Raw genomic sequence first — 20994 nt, 5'->3', positions numbered from 1 at the left:
TGAAACCAGGCCACAATTTAAACAAAAACAAAAAACAAGAAAGCTATAACTCAAAGTGCAGGAGGGGAAAAGAGGGCATTTCTGTCTTTCTCTCTCTGCTGTTTTATTTCTCTTTTCAGATCACACTTCCTTCCTGCCACAGTATGTTTTTCTGTGAACTCCAATTCCCAGCAGCCTTTGCACTTCCCACATAAAGGATCAACACCTGGAACCATTTAGCTGAGCAAATACACAAGTGGGACAGTGAAGGCGCTTGAGATGAAGAAGAAAGTCTGTGAATTCACCAATGTCTATCAGGAGGGGTGAACTGGAGCCTACCAAGAACTCAAGAGAAGACATGCTGGGATTGGGTAGAAACTTCTGAACTAGGGGTCCCTTTCCCCCCCCCTTTTTCATCCTCTTTGTGGCATTTGAAATGCAGACTTGATCTCACAAGGGGCTCCTGCTCTGGGTCTCAAATGTAGACCTGCCTTAGTCCTAAGAGGACCCGGGTGAGTCTAAGGAAGCTGGCATTCCTCTAGAGGAATGAGAAAGTGACAACAAGTTTTGTGGGAGGAGGAATATGGTCAGCAAGGAAGAATGCAAGAGAGGGAATTCAACCCATGGATGGGTAAACAGGGGTGGGGTCTTGGCTTTTGCATTCATTAAATATTTAATTATCAGAAGGGAAAAGAGGGACAGGGTGTGTATAAGGGCTTCTGCAGATAGATGATGCTACGTTTAAGGTGCAAAAATGCTGCATTTCGTAGAACAAAGATCAACAAGGTCTTAGAGGGAAGGAATGCAGTTCAGTGGGAGAGTACCTGCTTTGCCTTGCAGATGGTTGCAGGTTCAATCCCCAGTATCTCCATGTAGGGCTTGGGAGAGGCTTCCCATATGAAACACTGGAGAGCTGCTGCCAGTCAGTGTAGACAGTACTGAGCTAAGTGGCCAAAGATACAATTCTCTTCTCTTCCCTTTTTTCCATCAAATATCTGCAGCCTCCCACGCCCGGTAAGGAAGGCCGATTTTTTTTCCTTCCTTCCTGTGCAACAGCCGACTCCCTTTTTTCCCCCCTCAGCCTGAACCTCTTTAATATCTGATCTTATTTTGCCAGTTCTAATTGGGGCTCTCTGCCGGGGACTGCGCAGCCATGTATCCAACTAATTTTTACAGTTCCTCCTGCAATTCCTTTAGGTAATTGATTCTTTCTTGGTGAGGTTCGCCATATCATGAAATAGCAAATAGAAAGAATGTACAAAAATGGCTGCCGCTCACCTCATAAATCAAAGCACAAAGATGAGAGTGCTTTTCAAGTCCAAACCTTGGGCATCCAGTGATTGGTTAGTTTAGCAGATCTTTTCCATCTCTTTCTTTCCAGAACACGCCTGTTTCTTAGTCCGAATTCAATAATTTTTAAAAACAGGCATTTCCTGGATAATGTCGAATAGCTCTGGAGAGTTCCCAGTTCGCGCAGTGCGCACCCAGCAGCCCTGCCCCACATTCTGAAGCGAGCGGCAGATAACGGACGATCTGTGGGTCATGGCCAGTCCCCCCCTTACGCTGGGGTGTCTGCAGGGATAATTAGCCCCGTATCATCCCTAATAACCTTCACGGTATGGTCTGATGTGATGGGGAAAACAGCCATTTCCCACGCCCAGGAAACCAGAAGTCCATGGGTGGGGGGGCTTGTTTAAGGCAGACCTGCAACCCAGAGTCCACAATGGAAAGGAAAAAAGGGGCAGGATGTGTATTAGGGCTTCTGCAGGTGGAGGTTGCTACATGCCCTGGAGCAAAGAGCAGAAGAGTCTTAGGAGGAAGGAAGGCAGCTCAGTGGTAGAGTGCCTCCCTTACATTGCAAAAGGCGGCACGTTCAATCCCCAGTATCTCCATGTAGGACTTGGGAGAGGCTTCCTGTATGAAACCCTGGAGAGCTGCTGCCAGTCAGTGTAGACAATACTGAGCTAAGTGGCCAAAGTTACTATTGTATATGAGGATCATGAAGGAAAACATTCATTTGTGAGCTATTTTCCTAAAACAGTAAGATGGAGAGTGTCTAGTGTGAATATGGGGCACACAATGTATCCTCTGAAAGCTGAGCTGAACACGATACTTCTTACGTTTCTAATTCTCTGCATCTCCTGTTTCTCAAGATGCCTTGTTTCAAACAATCTACTTTCTCAAACAGGCAAAGGGAAAGCGGCAACCAGTAGATGAAGCAGAAGACGCCTGTGGCTAAGAAGGTTGCAAGGAGCCCAGTTGGACCACAGCCAGGATGATGATGTTTGATACTTGCAAGGAGCCAGACCTGTGCATTGTCTATGGGGAACCCATCAGGCCAAAGCCCATCATCCACAAGAGGAGGGAGAGTCAGAAGAAAGCCCACCCAGTTGAGGAGGAGGATGAAACCCTTTTTCATGGAGGAGGTTCCAGAGCCTCCTGGGAAATCACGGTACAGACAATTCCTGGTGCTGCTAAGGAGCAGGATGTGTGCATTGTGGGTGAGGAGAACATCTGGCAGTACTCCAACACCTGCGTGAGAAAGACATGTTTGCAGAAAATCAGCTCAGGGGAGGGTCCAGTTTACAGCAAAGGAGACTCCAGTGTCCCAAGTAAAACTCCAGCCCAGACTGTTGTTGATGCCACAGCCAGGATGATGATGCTTAATAATTCTAGGGAGCCAGACCTGTGCATTGTCTATGGGGAACCCATCAGGGCAAAGCCCATCATCCATAAGAGAACTGAGGGTCAGCAGGAAGCCCACCCAGCTGAGGAGGAGGAGGATGTACACCTTCTTCGTGGAGGAAGTTGCAGATCCCCCTGGGAAATTATGGTGGTGACAGTTCCTGGTACTACTAAGGAGCAGGATGTGTGCATTGTAGGTGAGGAAAACATCTGGCACAACCCCAACATCTGTGAGAGAAAAGCGTGTTTGCAGGAAACGCTCTCAGTGGAGGGTACCGTTCACAGCAAACTAGACTCCAGAGTCCCCAGTGAACCGCCAGCCCAGACTGTTGGTGATGCTGCTAAAGGACAAGACACCTGCATTGTGTATGACCAAGGTGTCCTACAAAAGCACATTGTCCGTATCAGAATTGGGTATCCTGAGGAAACACACCCAGGGGAGGATATAGTTAAGCCTATTGCTGGCGAAGTAGATTGGAAAGGCCCCAAAGAATCCATATTCCAGCCTGCTGTTGATGCCACCAAGGAACAAGACTCCTGCATTGTGCATGAGGAAATGGTTAGACAGGAGCCCATTTTTCAAGGAAGAGCCCCCAGTGAAGCCACAGCTCAGAGAGATATGGATGCTGGTAAGTAATGGGACTCCCAGGTAATGCATATTGGGGAGGGAAGCCCCAGGTAGAATTGCTTCTTAGCTCCAGGTCTTAATGACAAGAACACAAGGCTATTTTTGAGGTCATCCCATGCTACACCAACTTACAGTAGACCCACTAAAAGTAATGGACATAGAACCCACTCTATGTAGGTTTTGTTTGCTGGGGAAACTCTACTGCTCTTGAGAGGTGTGTGTCGGTGTGGGTGTGGTTGTGGGTGTGTATGCACCTTGTGCAGAATTTTTTCAAGTTCGCTTTGTAATTTTTGTTGTTTCGTTTGTTGTTCACAACTTCTTTCCCTATGTTCATAGCCTGCTACTTTTGCTGTATTGTCTGCTCTTGAGCATTAGAAAAGTTTCACTGTACACCTTCCTTGTACAGTTTCTCCCCTGTATGGCAAGACCTTGTATGTCTGGAAAGACCTCCGCTCTCATGGAAGCTTTTTCTACACACAGGGCATCTGTAGGGTTTCTCTCCTGTATGCCTTCTTTTATGTACTGTAAGGTGTGAGCTGTGTGCGAAACATTTATCACACTCCAAACACTTGTAAGGCTTCTCGTTTGTGTGAGTTCTTTGATGGTTAGTAAGGTTTGAGCTGTCAGTGAAGCTTTTCTCACACTTTGAACATTTAAAAGGCTTCTCCCCTGTGTGAGTTCTCTTATGTAGTGTAAGGGTCCATTTCCTGCAGAAGCTCTTTCCACAGTCTGCACATTTATGGGATTTCTGTCCTGTGTGAATCTTCTGATGGGCAGCAAACTGCTTCTGATACCTGAAGCTCCTTCCACACTCCAAACAAGTAAATCGCTTCACCTCTGTAGGGCATGTGGGGCTGTTTCCATTGTTTCTGCTCCCACTGATTATTTCTCCAGATTCTGCCGTTTGAATTGTTTTCTCCTTTGTGGATGTTCTCAAAGCATCTCTGTTTTCTGGTTGTTCTCCTTGCTCAGTGAAGAAGCAAGGGAAACTGTACTGCTCTTGAGAGGTGTGGGTGGGTGCGGGTGTGGGTGTGGGTGTGGGTGTGGATGCACCTTGTGCAGAATTTTTTCAAGTTCGCTTTGTAATTTTTGTTGTTTTGTTTGTTGTTCACAACTACTTTCCCTATGTTCATAGTCTGATACTTTTGCTGTATTGTCTGCTCTTGAGCATTAGAAAAGGTTCAGTGCATCAAGAATTAGAAATTTTGATCTAACCTAATGATGGACAAACAATATAGCTATGCTTCCTAAAGCCAATGTAAGCTTCCACCTGCAGACTGAGAAAATATTTGCTCTCGAGAGTAGAATCTCTACAGGTAGAAACTTGCTGATGAATCTGACGCAATGGCAAAACCTGACTAAGGATCTTGAGCAGAGTGGAAAGAAAGGTCACCCATGATGGCAACTTACCGCCCGCTTAGAGAGCAATGGTCCAAAAGTATATCAAAAAGACAAAACATATTACATTGAATGTCTCAGTTTCCATCTCTCTCTATGACATCCATGTTTTCCTTCTCTCATTATCTAGCAGGTGTTGTGCAATGGAGAGAGAGCAGAAGGAAATCTTCAAAAAAAGCACAGGATGAGATGGTGGAGCAGAACCTCCTGAGTCACGATGGACCAAGGAGGGAAAAGAGAAGCCACAGAAAACGGAAGACAGACAAATCCATCGTTTCTCAAAGTGGCTTCTTCACTGAGCAAGGAGACCAACAAGAAAACAGAGACTCTTTGAAAGTGTCTACAGAGGAGAAAACAATTCAAAGGGCAGAGTCTGGAGGAATAAGCAGTGGGAGCAGAAACAATGGAAACAGCCCCACATGCCCTACAGAGGTGAAGCAATTTACTTGTTTGGAGTGTGGAAGGAGCTTCAGGAATCAGAAGCAGTTTGCTGCCCATCAGAAGATTCACACAGGACAGAAATCACATAAATGTGCAGACTGTGGAAAGAGCTTCTGCAAGAAATGGAACCTTAAAGTACATAAAAGAACCCACACAGGGGAGAAGCCGTACAAATGTTCGAAGTGTGAGAAAAGCTTCACTGACAGCTCAAACTTTACTAAACATAAAAGAACTCATACAAGGGAGAAGCCTTACAAATGTTTGGAGTGCGATAAAAGCTTCACAATCAGCTCACACCTTACTAAACATAAAAGAGCTCACACAGGGGAGAAGCCTTACAAATGTTTGGAGTGCAATAAAAGCTTCATTGACAGCTCAAACCTTACAGTACATAAAAGAACCCACACAGGGGAGAAGCCCCACAAATGTTCTGTGTGTGTTAAACATTTCGCACATATCTCAAACCTTAAAGTACATGAAAGAACTCACACAAGAGTGAAACTGTATGAGTGTGAACAATGTGGAAAGAGCTTCACCCGTAAATCAGACCTCAAGAGGCATCAAAAGCACCACACAAGGGAGACTCCCAACCAAGGTTCAAATCTCAGTGAGCGTTTAGATGATGAATCGAGACCTCATGAAGGTGAGAATGCACAAGGGATGGAAACCATGTAACTTCCTCAACTATCCTAAGAAAGTTGCATCCACACAATATATTTAAAGCTTTCCCCTAAAGAATACTGGGAACTTAATGGTGTTCGTAAAGGTGTCTGGAATTTAGACCTATGAGATTGAAACTACTGTTTCCAGAATTCTTTTGAGAAAGCCATATAATAGCTACAAAGAAGCTGTAAAGGTTTGGTGCGGATGTGACCTCAGTCTCGGCGTCCATCTCTTGGGCATCGCAGAAGCCACCCAGAGGCCACATCCCCCCTGAATCTCCCAATACACACACATAATCCATGCTTTGGGAGGGTTCTTGAGTCTTTTAAGTGGCTAAAATACATTGCCTCAGGTTTTGTGTCCATTCTTTGTGTAGATTGCATGTGATAGTTGAATAGTTTTATATATTTATACAATAAAGTTGCTTTATCGTAATCAGTTAGGCTATGAAAATTGCTCTTGGGAGAATCTAGAGAAAACTCAGCTCTTTCCTTGGCCAGAGCACAGTCAACCAGCACCTTTCTCTCTTGACATTGGGAATTTCTCTTGGCACCCCAATAAATGTGAGGGCTCTTCTGTTCATCCGGCTGAATTAACCATGTTGGGGATAATCTACGTGATTCTTTAGGCTTTTGAAACCAAAGAGAAGGATTGACCCAAGGAAGGAAGGGAAGGTTGAAGGCTTCAGAGGCTTCCCTGTTGGAAATGTAAAATTGACACAGTAGCTGCTTCTACTTTTTAGATTTGGTTTGAGACTACCAATCCTGAATAATAAAGTTGTTAAATATTATGCTTTGTACATTATTATTATATTAATAATAATTTATTATTTATACCCCACCCATATTGCTGGGTTTCCCATGAAGTGAAAGCAATGTGATACTGCTTTAAACAGTCAATACTTCCCCCAAGGAATTCTGGGAGCTAAAGGTTGTTAAGAGTGCTGAGATGGGTTACCCTTCAATATTTGGGAGAGGTGATGGCGCTCCTCCCCCCATCTCATCTACATAACAATATCCATACCAATGCCTAACTGCCAAGACCAGAGAGGTTGTGACGATTTCCTACGAGGTAGGCAAAAAAACAAATGGCCGGTGCCAATTTGCTAAGTGGAAAAAACTCCTACCAGGCCCCTTAACGGCGACCAACCAAAGTCCATAGCAAGGTCATATAAGGAAACCTTGAAGGGCGGACAGGTGGGAAACCGGTCAGCTGAGCGATCCGAAAGAGGGCGATTCCCCGGGCCGCGCTTGCCTTAAATGGGGCAAGCCACACACCCCGAACCAGCCAATTGGCTGGCTCGGAGGATGACGCGGCCCGAGGATTCCCCAGTCCGCGCGGGGCTGCAAGCCAGCCACCGCGCACGTGTTGGGGGCGTGAGCCTACAACACCACCTCCTCCCAAGGTCAGAAGTGGCTTTGCGTGGTGAGTTCCCGCCTCCCACCAGTGGTAAATAACAACACAAGACACCATAATTAAGATTAATGGGCTAAAATTGGCCACAACGTTATTGGTTACAGGTAAGAGCGGTATTCGCTTAGGCATTGGTCCTATCCATCTATCCAGCTTCAGCTTGAAGACCAGCAAAGGTTAACACCAGCAGGGGGTGTGCCCTCTGGGAATAACCCAGTCTCCCTCACCTCCCCCTGCCCTGAACCACTGTGATGGGGGACCCTGCTATTCTTCCCAGCTCTTCTCCTTCCAGACACATCTCCACTCCCTCAATAATAACAGAGAACAACCAAACACACACAAATGTAAAACAGTTAAAACCATTGGAGCAGCAGGCCTGTCTCTAGCTGCCTGAGCCCAAATAACCCTCCCAAAACCCAGACATTTCCTTTAAAGTCTGCTCAGGTGGGCATGTTGCGCCCCCAAAGAGGACATGTCCTGGTTTTCCCAGACATATGGCAACCCTACAGTGTATAAAATTTATTGCTACAAAAGGTTTGATGCACAATAATATCATCATGTTCAGGACCCCTCAACTTCTGAACACCAGATTCTGGGTCTTCTATGTCCAGTAACTGGTCTTCCTAGAGCTATCCGATTGGCCACTGTAGAAAATAGAATGCTGGACTAGCTTATGGTCAAGCTAACATTACCAGGGTCAAAATCTTGTTTTAAGAAAACCACAAAAGTTGATGTTATTATATTGAGAGTATGTGAAACCAGGCCACAATTTAAACAAAAACAAAAAACAAGAAAGCTATAACTCAAAGCGCAGGAGGGGAAAAGAGAAGGAATTTCTGTCTTTCTCTCTCTGCTGTTTAATTTCTCTTTTCAGATCACACTTCCTTCCTGCCACAGTATGTTCTTCTATGAACTCTAATTCCCAGCAGCCTTTGCACTTCCCACATAAAGGATCAACACCTGGATCCATTTAGCTGAGCAAACACCCAAGTGGGACAGTGAAGGGGCTTGAGATGAAGGAGAAAGTCTGTGAATTCACCAGTGTCTACCAGAACAGGTGAGCTGGAGCCTACCAAGAACTCAAGAGAAGACATGCTGAGATTGGGTACAAATTTCTGAACTGGGGGTCCCTGTTTTTCCCCTCTTTCTTTTTGTGGCATTTGAAATGCAGACTTGATCTCACAAGGGGCTGCTGCTCTGGGTTTCAAATGTAGCCCTGCCTTATTCCTAAGAGGACCTGGGTGAGTCAAAGGAGGCTGGCATTCCTCTGCAGGAATGAGAAAGTGACAGCAAGGGGCTCCCCCGTTTTGTGGGAGGAGGAATATGGTCAGCAAGGAAAAATGCAAGAGAGGGAATTCTTCCCGTGGATGGGTAAACAGGGGTGGGGTCTTGGCTTTTGCATTAATTAAATATTTCACTAAGGGGCAGTGTCCATGTAGGAGCATGATTGCTTAAGGGAGAGTCCTTGGGGAGCTGCAACCCAGAGTCAATATCAGAAGGGGAAAGAGGGACAGGGTGTGTTTTGGGGCTTCTGCAGATAGAGGATGCTACATTTCAGGAGCAAAAATGCTGCATTTCGTAGAGCAAAGATCAACAAGGTCTTAGAGGGAAGGAATGCAGTTCAGTGGGAGAGTACCTGCTTTGCCTTGCAGATGGTTGCAGGTTCAATCCCCAGTATCTCCATGTAGGGCTTGGGAGTGGCTTCCCATATGAAACACTGGAGAGCTGCTGCCAGTCAGTGTAAACAGTACTGAGCTAAGTGGCCAAAGATACAATTCTCTTCTCTTCCCTTTTTTCCATCAAATATCTGCAGCCCCCCCACCCCCGGAAGGCCGATTTTTCCCCCCCCTTCCTTCCTGTGCAACAGCCGACTCCCTTTTTCCCCCCTCAGCCTGAACCGCTTTCATATCTGATCTTATTTTGCCAGTTCTAATTGGGGCTCTCTGCCGGGGACTGCGCAGCCATGTATCCAACTAATAATTACACGTCCTCCTGCAATTCCTTTAGGTAATTGATTCTTTCTTGGTGAGGTTCGCCATATCATAGGGCTTCTGCAGGTTGCAACATTTCTTGAAGCAAAGAGCAGAAGAGTCTTAGGGGGAAGGAACGCAGCTCAATGGTAGAGTGCCTGCCTTGCATTGCAGAAGGTGGCAAGTTCAATCCGCAGTATCTCCATGTAGGACTTGGGAGAGGCTTCCTGTATCAATCCCTGGAGAGCTGCTGCCAGTCAGTGTAGACAGTATTGAGCTAAGTGGCCAAAGTTCCTATTCTCTTGTGTATATGAGGGTCATGAAGGAAAAGAATCATCTGTGAGCTATTTTCCTAAAACAGTAAGATGGAGAGTGTCTAGTGTGAATATGGGGCACACAATATGTCCTATGAAGGCTGAGCTGAACAGGATACTTCTTATGTTTCTAATTCTCTCCTGTTTCTCAAGATGCCTTATTTCAAACAATCTACTTTCCTAAATAGGCAAAGGGAAAGTGGCAGCCAGTAGATGAAGCTGAAGACACCCGTGCATACGAAGAAGGTTGCAAGGAGCCCAGTTGGACCACAGCCAGGATGATGATGTTTGATACTTGCAAGGAACCAGACCTGTGCACTGTCTATGGGGAACCCATCAGGCCAAAGCCCATCATCCATAAGAGGAGGGAGGGTCAGCAGGAAGCCCACCCAGTTGAGGAGGAGAATGTACCCCTTTTTCATGGAGGAAGTTGCAGAGCCTCCTGGGAAATCACGGTACAGAAAATTCCTGGTGCTGCTAAGGAGCAGGATGTGTGCATTGTGGGTGAGGAAAACATCTGGCACAACCCCAACATCTGTGAGAGAAAAGCGTGTTTGCAGGAAACCCACTCAGTGGAGAGTCCTGTTCACAGCAAACTGGATTCCAGAGTCCGCAGTGAACCTCCATTCCAGACTGTTGTTGATGCTGCTAAGGGACAAGACATCTGCATTGTGCCCATTTTTCAAGGAACAGCCCCCAGTGAAGCCACAGCTCAGAGAGGTATGGATACTGGTAAGTAATGGGACTCCTGGGTAATGCATATTGGGGAGGGAGGTCCCAGGCAGAATTGCTTCTTAGCTCCAAATCTTAATGACAAGAACACAAGGCTATTTTTGAGGTCATCCCATGGTACAGCAACTTACAGTAGACCTACTAAAAGTAATGGACGGACATAGAACCCAATCTTGTGAAGAAATTGTTTTGTTTGTTGTTTGCAACTACTTTCCCTATGTTCATAGTCTGCTACTTTTGTGGATTGTCTGCTCTTGAGCATTAGAAAAGGTTCAGTGCATCAAGAATTAGAAATCTTGATCTAACCTAATGATGGACAAATAATATAGCTATGCTTCCTAAAGCCAATTTAAGCTTCTACCTGGAGACTGAGATAATATTTGCTCTAAAGAATAGGATCTCCAGAGGTAGGAACTTGCTGGTGAATCTGACAGAATGGAAAACCAGACTAAGGCTATTGAGCAGAGTGGAAAGAAAGGTCACCCATGATGGAAAATCATTGCCCGCTTAGACAGCAGTTACCCAAAAAGTGTAACAAAATTACAAAACATATTAGATTGAATCTTCCTGTTTCCATCTCTCTCTGACATCCATGATTTCCTTCTCTCTTATCCTGCAGGTCTTGTGCAGTGGAGACAGAACAGAAGGAAATCTTTGGGGAAAGCACTGGTGGAGCAGAACTACCTGAGTCAGGATGGACCAAGGAGGGGAAAGAAAAGCCACACAGATCGGAAGACAGCTGAATCCCTTGTTCCTCATAGTAGCCTCTTCACTGTGCAAGGAGAACAGCCAGAAAACAGAGATGCTTTGAGAGCATTCACAGAGGAGAAAACCATTCAAAGGGCAGAGTCTGGAGGAATAAGCAGTGGGAGCAGAAACAATGGAAACAGCCCCACATGCCCTACACAGGTGAAGCAATTTACTTGTTTGGAGTGTGGAAGGAGCTTCAGGAATCAGAAACAGTTTGCTGCCCATCAGAAGATTCATACAGGACAGAAACCTCATAAATGTGCAGACTGTGGAACGAGCTTCCGCACGAAATGGAAACTTAAAGTACATGAAGGAATCCACACAGGGGAGAAACCTTTCAAATGTTCGAAGTGTGAGAAAAGCTTCACTGACAGCTCAAACCTTACTAGACATACAAGAACTCACACAGGGGAGAAGCCTTACAAATGTTCAAAGTGCGATAAATGTTTCGCACACAACTTCCACCTTGCAGTACATAAAAGAACTCACACAGGGGAGAAGCCTTACAAATGTTTGGAGTGCGATAAAAGCTTCACTGACAGATCATACCTTACAGTACACAAAAGAAGGCACACAGGGGAGAAGCCCTACAAATGTTCTGTGTGTGGGAAACATTTTGCACATATCTCAAACCTTAAAGTACATAAAAGAACTCACACAGGGGAGAAACCTTTCAAATGTTCAGAGTGTGAGAAAAGCTTCACTGACAGCTCAAGCCTTACTAAACATAAAAGAACTCACACAGGGCAGAAACCTTTCTAATGTTCAGTCTGTAATAAATGTTTTCCTAAGATGTCAAACCTTACTAGACATCAGAGGATTCACAAAGGGCAGAAACCCCATGAATGCTCAGTGCGTGGTAAGTGTGTCAGTCAGAAATCAAACCTTACTAAATATCTAAAACTTCACAGGAGGAAGACACCTTTTAAGTTATCACTGGGTAGAAAAAGCTTTAGTAAGAGCTCAAATCTTCCTAGTCAACAGATAATTCACAAAAAAGGTATAAATGTTCAGCTTGCGGGGGAAACAATACTAAGTGGTCATATCTTACCAAACATAAAGAATACCACAAAAAGCAGAGAAACCTTATTAATGTTCAGGGTACAGAAAATGCTTCAGCAGCAGGTCAGTCCTTACTAGACATAAGAGAATCATACACAGATGGAGGGCTTCCGGTGGAGCGCGTCTTCCGAGCGAGAAGGGATTCGGCGGAGAGCGCGATCCCTGTCCGACAAGGGGGGCAAAAAGGGGGTGCAGAAGGGCGCAAGCACCCCAGAAACACGTCCGGAGGGTGTCCGGAGGTACAGGGGGCCAGCAGAGACCGGACGCAGCTCACTTCGCTGTCAGGTAACCCTCAAAAGGCGAAGAGTACAGCGACGTTGAGCAGCAGGTCCTGGGCAGCCATTTCCTCCCTCCCCTGCATTGGACAGCCCAGTCCTTGCAGAAGACTAGCGCCCCGCTTCCAAGCATAGGAAACCGGGGAGTGAACTAAGCTTGAAGGAGCAGTAACACTGGAATAGAGAAACCCGGTAAAAAAGGAGAGAAGTTTTTTTCGGGGTTCAGCCTTTATCAGGAATCAGCGAAAACGCACAGAGACTCCAGAGCGAGGAAAAGAGAAAGTTACTACTAGTGTCCACTTTGTTCCCCTGAAAGATTCTCCTATTAAAGCATCAGGTACCTCTTAAGCAGAGGTGCCTAATACAGGGGACAGAAAGTGAAGTTATAAAATTGGAACCATCTGATAGAGTGAAGGGGGCGCCGGAGAACGCTCCCTCCTATCGTGCTGTTTTCAGTGGAAAAGCGGAAGAGAAGCACCGACGCCATTAACTGGAGCAAAATGCGGTAATGACTAAAGCAAAAAGACTATCTTTTCTAACAGCACGGACTAACCTGGTTTAAAATTTGCGGCTGTGTCTTCATCCATCTGTTGGTGCCCGGGTGCAGGCTGTACTGATTTGTGATCTGTGAATTTTGATGACGGTCTGGCGACCGAAAGTAATCTTTAATCCTGTGCTGTGGGGCCCTTCGACTTGCTGCGTAGAGAGTCTACCTCAAAGCTGAACAGCGACGGAGAGAGCCATCTAGTGGACAGAGTGATTATCACGTCTGGGATTCTGTCCTGTTTTGTTTTCTACTCTCTCTCTTCTCTTTTCTCCCTACTTTCATTGTTTCGTACCCCCCTTTCCCCGCTTTCTCCCCCTCTCTTTTCCTCTCCCCTCTTTTACCCGCTCTCCAGCTCACTCCAGGAGGAATAGAGGGAGCTTCGTAGTTGCAAATCCCCACCTCCTGCCTGTTAAAAAACCTTCCAAAACGCTTTTTGAGTTGACTGAGAATATACCCCCCACTGCCTTTACACGAACTCTTGAACCCTTGAACTTTTGATCTCTAAGTCTTCATGGTTTCTACGGCTTTTTTTTTGATATCCCCAAAGTTACAATACGCTGAAAAGAAGTAAGTGGATCATCGTGTGCAACTTAAGGACTGTTAAAAGACTGTGGGCCGGGTCTAAATTAAGGTCAAATTAGAATTGGTTAATAAGTGTAAGCAATCAAACACTCTGATATATTGAGTATCGGGCATTGGGTATCGCAAAAAAGAAAGAGAGAATGTCAAACACTGGGAAAAGACCTGAAGGGGGAACACCAGTGGAAAGAAAGGGATCTAAACAAGAGGGGGACTTTAGAGCAGAGATCCTTAGAATGTTTGCGGAGATAAAACAGAGTGAGAAAAATGTAGAGCACAAGTTAGAACAAGTAGAACACAGAATTGGGGAAGTGGACAAGAAGATAAATGTAACAGTAAATGAATTGAAGAGTCAATTGAAAGAGGTTTTTAGGAGGACGCAGGCAGTGGAGGAAGGTCTGAAAAAGACAAGATCGGAAGTGAGAGATGTAAAACGTGAGGAAGATAAGTTAAAAGCTGAGATACTGGAACTGAACAAAAGCCAAGAGGACATGAAAGACTGGATTGCCTTGAATGAATTAAGACAGAGGGAGGCCAATCTTAGGTTGAGAGCCATACCCGAAGTGCAAGGCGAAAACATAAAAGAGAAATTAATAACAGAACTAGCCCTATGGTTAGAGACCCCAATAGAAGAGGTTGAGAAGACAGCCCAATCGGCTTTCAGATTGAAAGTCAAATCAGCAAGGAATAAAAAATTTGTTGGAGACTGTCTAGTTACATTTAAAGAAAGGGAAATGAGGAACAGGATTCTTCAAAAAAATAGAGAGAAAAGGTTAAACATTGGGGGAAATTACATAATTATTTTCAAAGACATCCCAGTTAGGCTTCTAAAACGTAGGGACCCCTACAAAGAACTGGTACAGATACTGAAAAGAAATAATATTGAATTCAAGTGGGAGTTCCCTGAAGGAATTTCCTTCACATATAGGAGCAAGAGGCAAAAATTGACAAATCCAGAAGAATCAAGCAAATTTTTAAGAAAATATAAAGAACTAAAACCACAAAAAGAAGAAGACAAAGGAGAGGAGGCAGAAGGAGGGGAAAACCCAGAGGAGGAGGAGGGAGGGCCGGGGGAGGAGGAGGGGGAGAGGAGGGGGGGCAGAGGAAGGAGTCTAAAGGGAAATAGCAGCCGTTTTCTATCTTTCTTTCTATCTTTCTCTATAGGAAATCAATATGGCGTTAAAAATTTACAGCTGGAATGTTAATGGGATGAACAATAGGGGCAGGAGGAATAAAATTGAGCATATCCTAAAGAAAGAAGGCCTAGATATTATTTGCCTGCAGGAGACGCACATAGCGAGGAAACATAAAAGAGTCTTGACTAACCAAAGACTGGGGAATGAATTTGTATCGTCAGATCGGAGTAAAAAAAGGGGGGTGGTCATCTATATTAATAAACAAATCAAAGCGAAACAATTATTTAAAGACGAAGAAGGAAGGATAGCAGCAGTACAAATTAATTGGCAAGGAGAAAAGGTAATAGTAGTGGGGATATATGCGCCGAATGTTAATAAGTCAGAGTTCTTTAGGAGGCTAGAAGGAAAGTTATCTGATTACGCTGATCAGAAAATTATACTTTTGGGAGACATGAACGGCGTGGTGTCGTTAGAGTTGGACAGACAAAGGGACACGAAAAGTACAGAAGGAAAGCTACCTAGAACCTTTTTCTCTTTGGTCCAGAACTGCAATCTAGTGGATGTTTGGAGATTTAAATACCCCTTGGAAAAACAACACACTTATCACTCAGAACCCAATGACTCATTTTCAAGATTAGACCAGATATGGATCTCGGCAGAATTAATCCCAAGAGCCGCAAGGGTGGGGATACAGGCTAAAACAATCTCCGACCACAACCCAGTAAAAATGGAATTGAAGGGGCTGGAAAGAAGATTAAATAGATGGAAAATGAAAGATTATTTACTGGACGACCAAGAGATAATAGAGAAAGCTCAAAACAGGTTAAAAGAATATTTTGAAGATAATTTAGGTAATGGTACAAAACCAAAGGTGGTGTGGGATGCAGGCAAGGCGGTGATGCGGGGCTTCTTTATCCAACAAAATGCAATCAAGAATAAAAAGAGAGAAAAAGGGAAAAAAGAAATTTTACAACAAATATTAGAGAACGAACAGAAATTAACTAAAAATCCCAAAAATAAGAAAATAAAAGAGAACATTAAAGTTTTACAATCCCAGTACGCGATGTTGATAAATAGAGAGATAGAATGGAAAGTTAAAAAATTAAGACAAAGGAACTTCGAATATGCTAATAAATCTGGGAAGCTATTGGCTTGGCAAATAAAAAAAAGGAAGGAGCAGAATACAATAAACAAAATTGAGGTAGAAGGAGAAGAGATAAATAAGCCCAATGAAATAAGGAAAGCCTTTTTGGACTTTTACAGAGGACTCTTCAAAAATACAGAAAGGAATAATATGAGGAAAATAGAGAGATATTTAAAAGCTAAGAACATCAATAAGATTTCCACAGTAGAAAAAGAGAAGCTGAACGCTCTAATTGAGATAGAAGAAATCAAAGCAACAATTAAGAACTTAAAAAATGGGAAAGCCCCAGGCCCGGATGGGTTTACCGGCAGATACTATAAGGAGATGGAACCAGTTCTGCTGACCCCATTGCAAGAAGTAATGAATAACATCCTCAAAGAAAGAGAATTACCAGAGTCGTGGAAGGAGGCATTGATCACATTAATTCCTAAACAAGACTCAGATTTACAGCAGATCAAAAACTATAGACCGATTTCCCTGTTAAATATAGACTACAAGATTTTTGCGGGAATCCTAGCAAAGAGATTAAAAGACATTCTGGTAGAAAGTATACACAAAGACCAAGCCGGCTTTGTGCCGGGTAGGCAAATGAAAGACAACATAAGAAACATAATAAACATTATAGAATACTTAACAGACAGGTGCGATAAGCAAGGTTTGTTGTTATTCGTGGACGCCGAGAAAGCGTTTGATAATGTAATATGGGATTTCCTGCTGAAACAATTGGAACATATGGAAGTGGGCACTGAATTTTACAACGGGGTAAAAGCAATCTACACAGAACAAAGGGCAAGACTCATAATAAACAATGTAGAGACTGCAGAAATAATAGTAACAAAAGGAACAAGACAGGGATGCCCACTGTCCCCATTACTGTTTGTAATGGTATTAGAGGTCTTACTTAATTCCATAAGAGACAACAAAAAAATAAAAGGAGTAAGGGTCGGTCAGAACAAATATAAAATTAAAGCTTTCGCTGACGATCTGGTTGTAACAATGGAAGATCCATTAGACTCAACAAAAGAGGTACTTGAAGAATTTGACCAATTTGGAAAAGTATCGGGCTTCAAACTTAATAAAAGGAAAACAAAAATGATAGTTAAGAATATGCACAAGGACAAAGTTGAAGAACTACAAAGAGAAACGGAATTAGAGGAGACTAAGAGGGTGAAATATCTAGGAGTATGGGTAACGCCAAAAAATATAGATTTATTTAAAAATAATTATGAAATAGTATGGAAAGGAATTAAGAAAGATATAGAAACGTGGGGCAGGCTCAGATTGTCATTTTGGGGTAGAATAGCCACAATTAAAATGTCCGTACTTCCAAGAATATTATTTCTCTTCCAAAATATCCCAGTGATCAAAGGTACAAGGATATTTAAAGTCTGGCATAGGGAGATCTCAAAATTCATCTGGCAGGGGAAGAAGCCCAGAATAAAATTTAAATTGTTGACGGATGTGAAGGAAAGGGGAGGCTTCGCCCTGCCGGATCTGAAATTATATTACGAGGCATCATGCCTATGCTGGGTGAAGACATGGATCAATCTGGAGGACAGAGAAGTGTTGGACTTAGAGGGCCACGACAATCGATTTGGGTGGCACGCCTACTTGTGGCATGGGCGGAGGAGAACGCATAAGGAATTTGGAAATCACATATTTAGGGGCCCACTGATTGAGGTATGGGAAAGGTATAAAGACGTGCTAGAACCAAAAACACCCCACTGGCTGTCACCATTAGAGGTTATGTCCGTTAAAAAGACCAATATGAGGGCCAATTGGGCTACATATGAACAACTGGTCATGAAAGAGGAAGGAAAGTGGAAAATGAGGCCGTACGAGCAGGTCAAGAACCAAGTTTATGATTGGCTACACTACTTCCAGATAAATGACATGTTTAGGAAAGATATCAAAGATAAAGGATATGCTGATAAAAACTCTAGATTCCAAATTGAGATCCTGGAAAATAATATAAAAACTTTGTCTAAAATGTACAATCAGCTACTGGATTGGAATCTAATTGATGAGGAAGTCAAGTCGGTAATGACATACTGGGCCAAAGACTTTGGCCGCAACATCTACTTCGAAGAATGGGAAAAACTATGGAAACAACATCTTAAGTTTACGGCTTGTGTGACACTTAAGGAGAATCTAATGAAAATGTTCTACCGTTGGTATATGACTCCCGTTAAATTAGCCAGAATGTACGGATCCTGTAATAAATGCTGGAAGTGCAAGGAAAGAGAGGGGACCTTCTACCATATGTGGTGGGAATGCCAAAAGGTTAAAGGGTTCTGGGAGAGTGTGTATAATGAAATGAAGAAAATTTTAAGCTATACTTTTGTTAAAAAACCCGAGGCATTCCTGCTGGGATTGGTAGGAAGGGAGATAAAAAGGAAAGATTACAAGCTGTTTCAGTACGCAACAACGGCAGCAAGGGTCCTGTTAGCTAAAAATTGGAAATTAGAGGGTTTGCCGACAATTGAGGATTGGAGATCAAAATTACTAGATTATGTGGAGATGGATAAGATGACAGGGAAAATCAGATATATAAAAGACCAGAGGTTTGTAAAAGATTGGGAAAGTCTTACGAAATATCTGGAAAACTTAAGCGATGGACAGATAACACTAGTGGGTTTTAAGGGAGCTCTGTAAGAAGCAAAGGGTAATGTCTAAAGAAAAACAGATGAACTAGAACGATTAACGGCACTACAAAATAAGAAATGCGGAATTATTTGCCTTTATTAATACGGATGATTTGTGGAAAGGTTGAAGGAAGCCATTTTTAAAATATGTGTGATATTAAGTGGAATATTATAGTCTGTCTTGTATTTTGATTTATGTAAACTAATAAAAATTACACATGAAAAAAAAAAGAGAGAGAATCATACACAGATGGAACAAAGTCTATGCATGTTCCAAGTGCAGTCAATGTTTCAGTTCAAGGGGGGACACATCAAAGAACCCACACAGCACAGAAACCTTTTCAATGCTCAGAGTGTAGAAAAGCCTTCAGTCAGGAGGCAAATCTCCTTAAACATCAAAGAACTCACACAAGAGAGAAACCCTATAAATGCCCTGTGTGTAGAAAAAACTTCAGGGAGAGCGGAGGTCTTTCCAGACATACAAGGTCTTCCCATATAGGGGAGAAACTGTACAATTGTGAACAATGTGGAAAGAGCTTCACCCGTAAATCAGACCTCAAGAGGCATCAAGAGCACCACACAAAGTAAATGCCCAACCAGGGTTCAAATCTCACTGAGAGTTTAGATAATGAATCGAGACTTCATGAAGGTGAGAACACACAGCGGATGGAAACCATGTAACTTCTTCAACTATGCTAAGAAGGTTGCATCCACACAATACTTTTAAAGCTTCCCCCCCAAGGAATCCTGGGAACTTCAGTTCTTAAGGGTGCTGGCAATTGTAGGTCTATGAAGTACAAACTACTTTTCCCATCATTCTTTGGATGAAGCCATGGCAACAGTTATGAATGTATGGTGTGAATGTGACCTCAGTCTTGGCACCCATCTTTTTGGCATCACAGGAGCCACCCAGAAGCTGCATTCCCCAAACCTTCAAATACACACACATAATCCATGCTTTGAGAGGGTTCTTGGGTCTTTTTAGTGACGAGAACTCATTGCCTCAGGTTTTGTTGTCCTTTTGTGCTGTGGATTTCTTGTGACATTTTTTTTAAAAAAAGAAGAAGCTTAATCCACACAAAAGAGAAGCATTCTAAATGCTCAAAATGTGAGCAGGGCTTCCAGTTCAGCACGCACTCAATGCACATCAGAGAACCCATGAAGTGGAGAAAACATACAAATGCTCAAAATGCCACAAGGACTTTACTTCTCCGTTTGATCTCATTAAAAATAACAGGATGCACATTGAAGAAGGACCTCACAAATGCTCAGAATGCGGAGAGAGCTTCAGGTGCAGCACCTCCCTTAGGGAACATCAGAGAATTCATAGAGGAGAGGAGCCAGATTTTGGCCTGAGTCATGCTTCTGAACCAAGTCTTGTTGAACATAATGTAACGCGCCCTGAAAAGAAATGTTTTGTATCTTCCAAGTGTTCCAGCGGAAGCCTTGGTTACATCAACTGAAGCATAAACAGGAGACATCGCAGAGCTTCTCAGGCTGAAGCAAGACCCTTTTTAAAATCTCCAATTAATCAGCACAAGACAACTCCCACTGAATAACCCACAAGTGTGGGGAAAGCTTTTATGATAGTGCACTCATTTCACGTCAGTTTAATTGGCCCCAGACAGCAATGGAGAGGCAGAGAGATCTTGCAAATGCGTCTGTTTCTCCATTCTTCTACTTCAGTGTATTTTTCCTGTCATGGTACTTCTTTTTAAATGCATTTTTTATTTGGGACTTGCTTCAATAAGTATTTTAATGTGTGTGCTCTATTCATCAATAAATTTTGTATGTTTTTTATTCCTTTTGCTTCTCTCTTTATTACTCTTGCCCCGTCAAGGTTGTAGTTTTAAATATGTTGCTGCAGCGTTTATTAAATTGTTAGTTTGGGTTTTTTGGTACGGCTTTTCTCATTGTGTAGCACCCTGCTTGTGGTTAACGCTTAGCTGGAATGAAATATTCAACGCAGCAATAGAGAAATTAAAATAATAATTTATTTGTCAGACAAATAAATGATAGGCACAGTGGTATATGGTTACCAAAGCTCTGCCCACTCCAGCCGGGATGGTCAGCACTTATATTTCCTCAGCCCAGCCCCCTTGCTCCTCCTTTGGCTGCCTCTGTCCAATCAGCCTGGTTGAAATTCCTATTGGCTGTTTGCTAGAAACAATCATAAAAGATACACCCATTTCCTATTACCTTTTATGGGAGACAAAGAGCTATATTTCCTTCTATCCATAAATGGCAAACAAGTATCCATATATCTTACATTTGCCTCAACAAGGCACCTTAATTACCAGATCACCTTTTGCCCTTGTTGCCCCTCCATTCCAAAATAGATGACTAAAACAGATGGCTCATTCTGTCTTAAACAGATCTTGGGTTCACATTCTCACACACCATCAATGAAATAAGAATCTAACATAAGAATCTAACATTTCTTACTTTCTAAATCCTTTGCATAATTACATTTAAGCCAACAAATCTCATACATTAACATAGATAGCTTTTTAGAAGAAAAGACATTTTCAAAGTAAAACTTCTTCAATTTACACCCCCCCCCCTTTCCTGGCCAGCTGCTTTTCCCATTAGCTCTTGCCCTTTAACCTTAGGAAAATGTGGCTAAAGTCTCT

The sequence above is a fragment of the Podarcis gaigeae genome, assembly GCF_964106915.1.
Source record: "Podarcis gaigeae genome assembly, chromosome: 2".
In the NCBI taxonomy this organism is placed as follows: Eukaryota; Metazoa; Chordata; class Lepidosauria; order Squamata; family Lacertidae; genus Podarcis; species Podarcis gaigeae.
The sequence above is the reverse complement of the archived record's forward strand: the minus strand, read 5'-3'. Positions refer to the sequence as shown.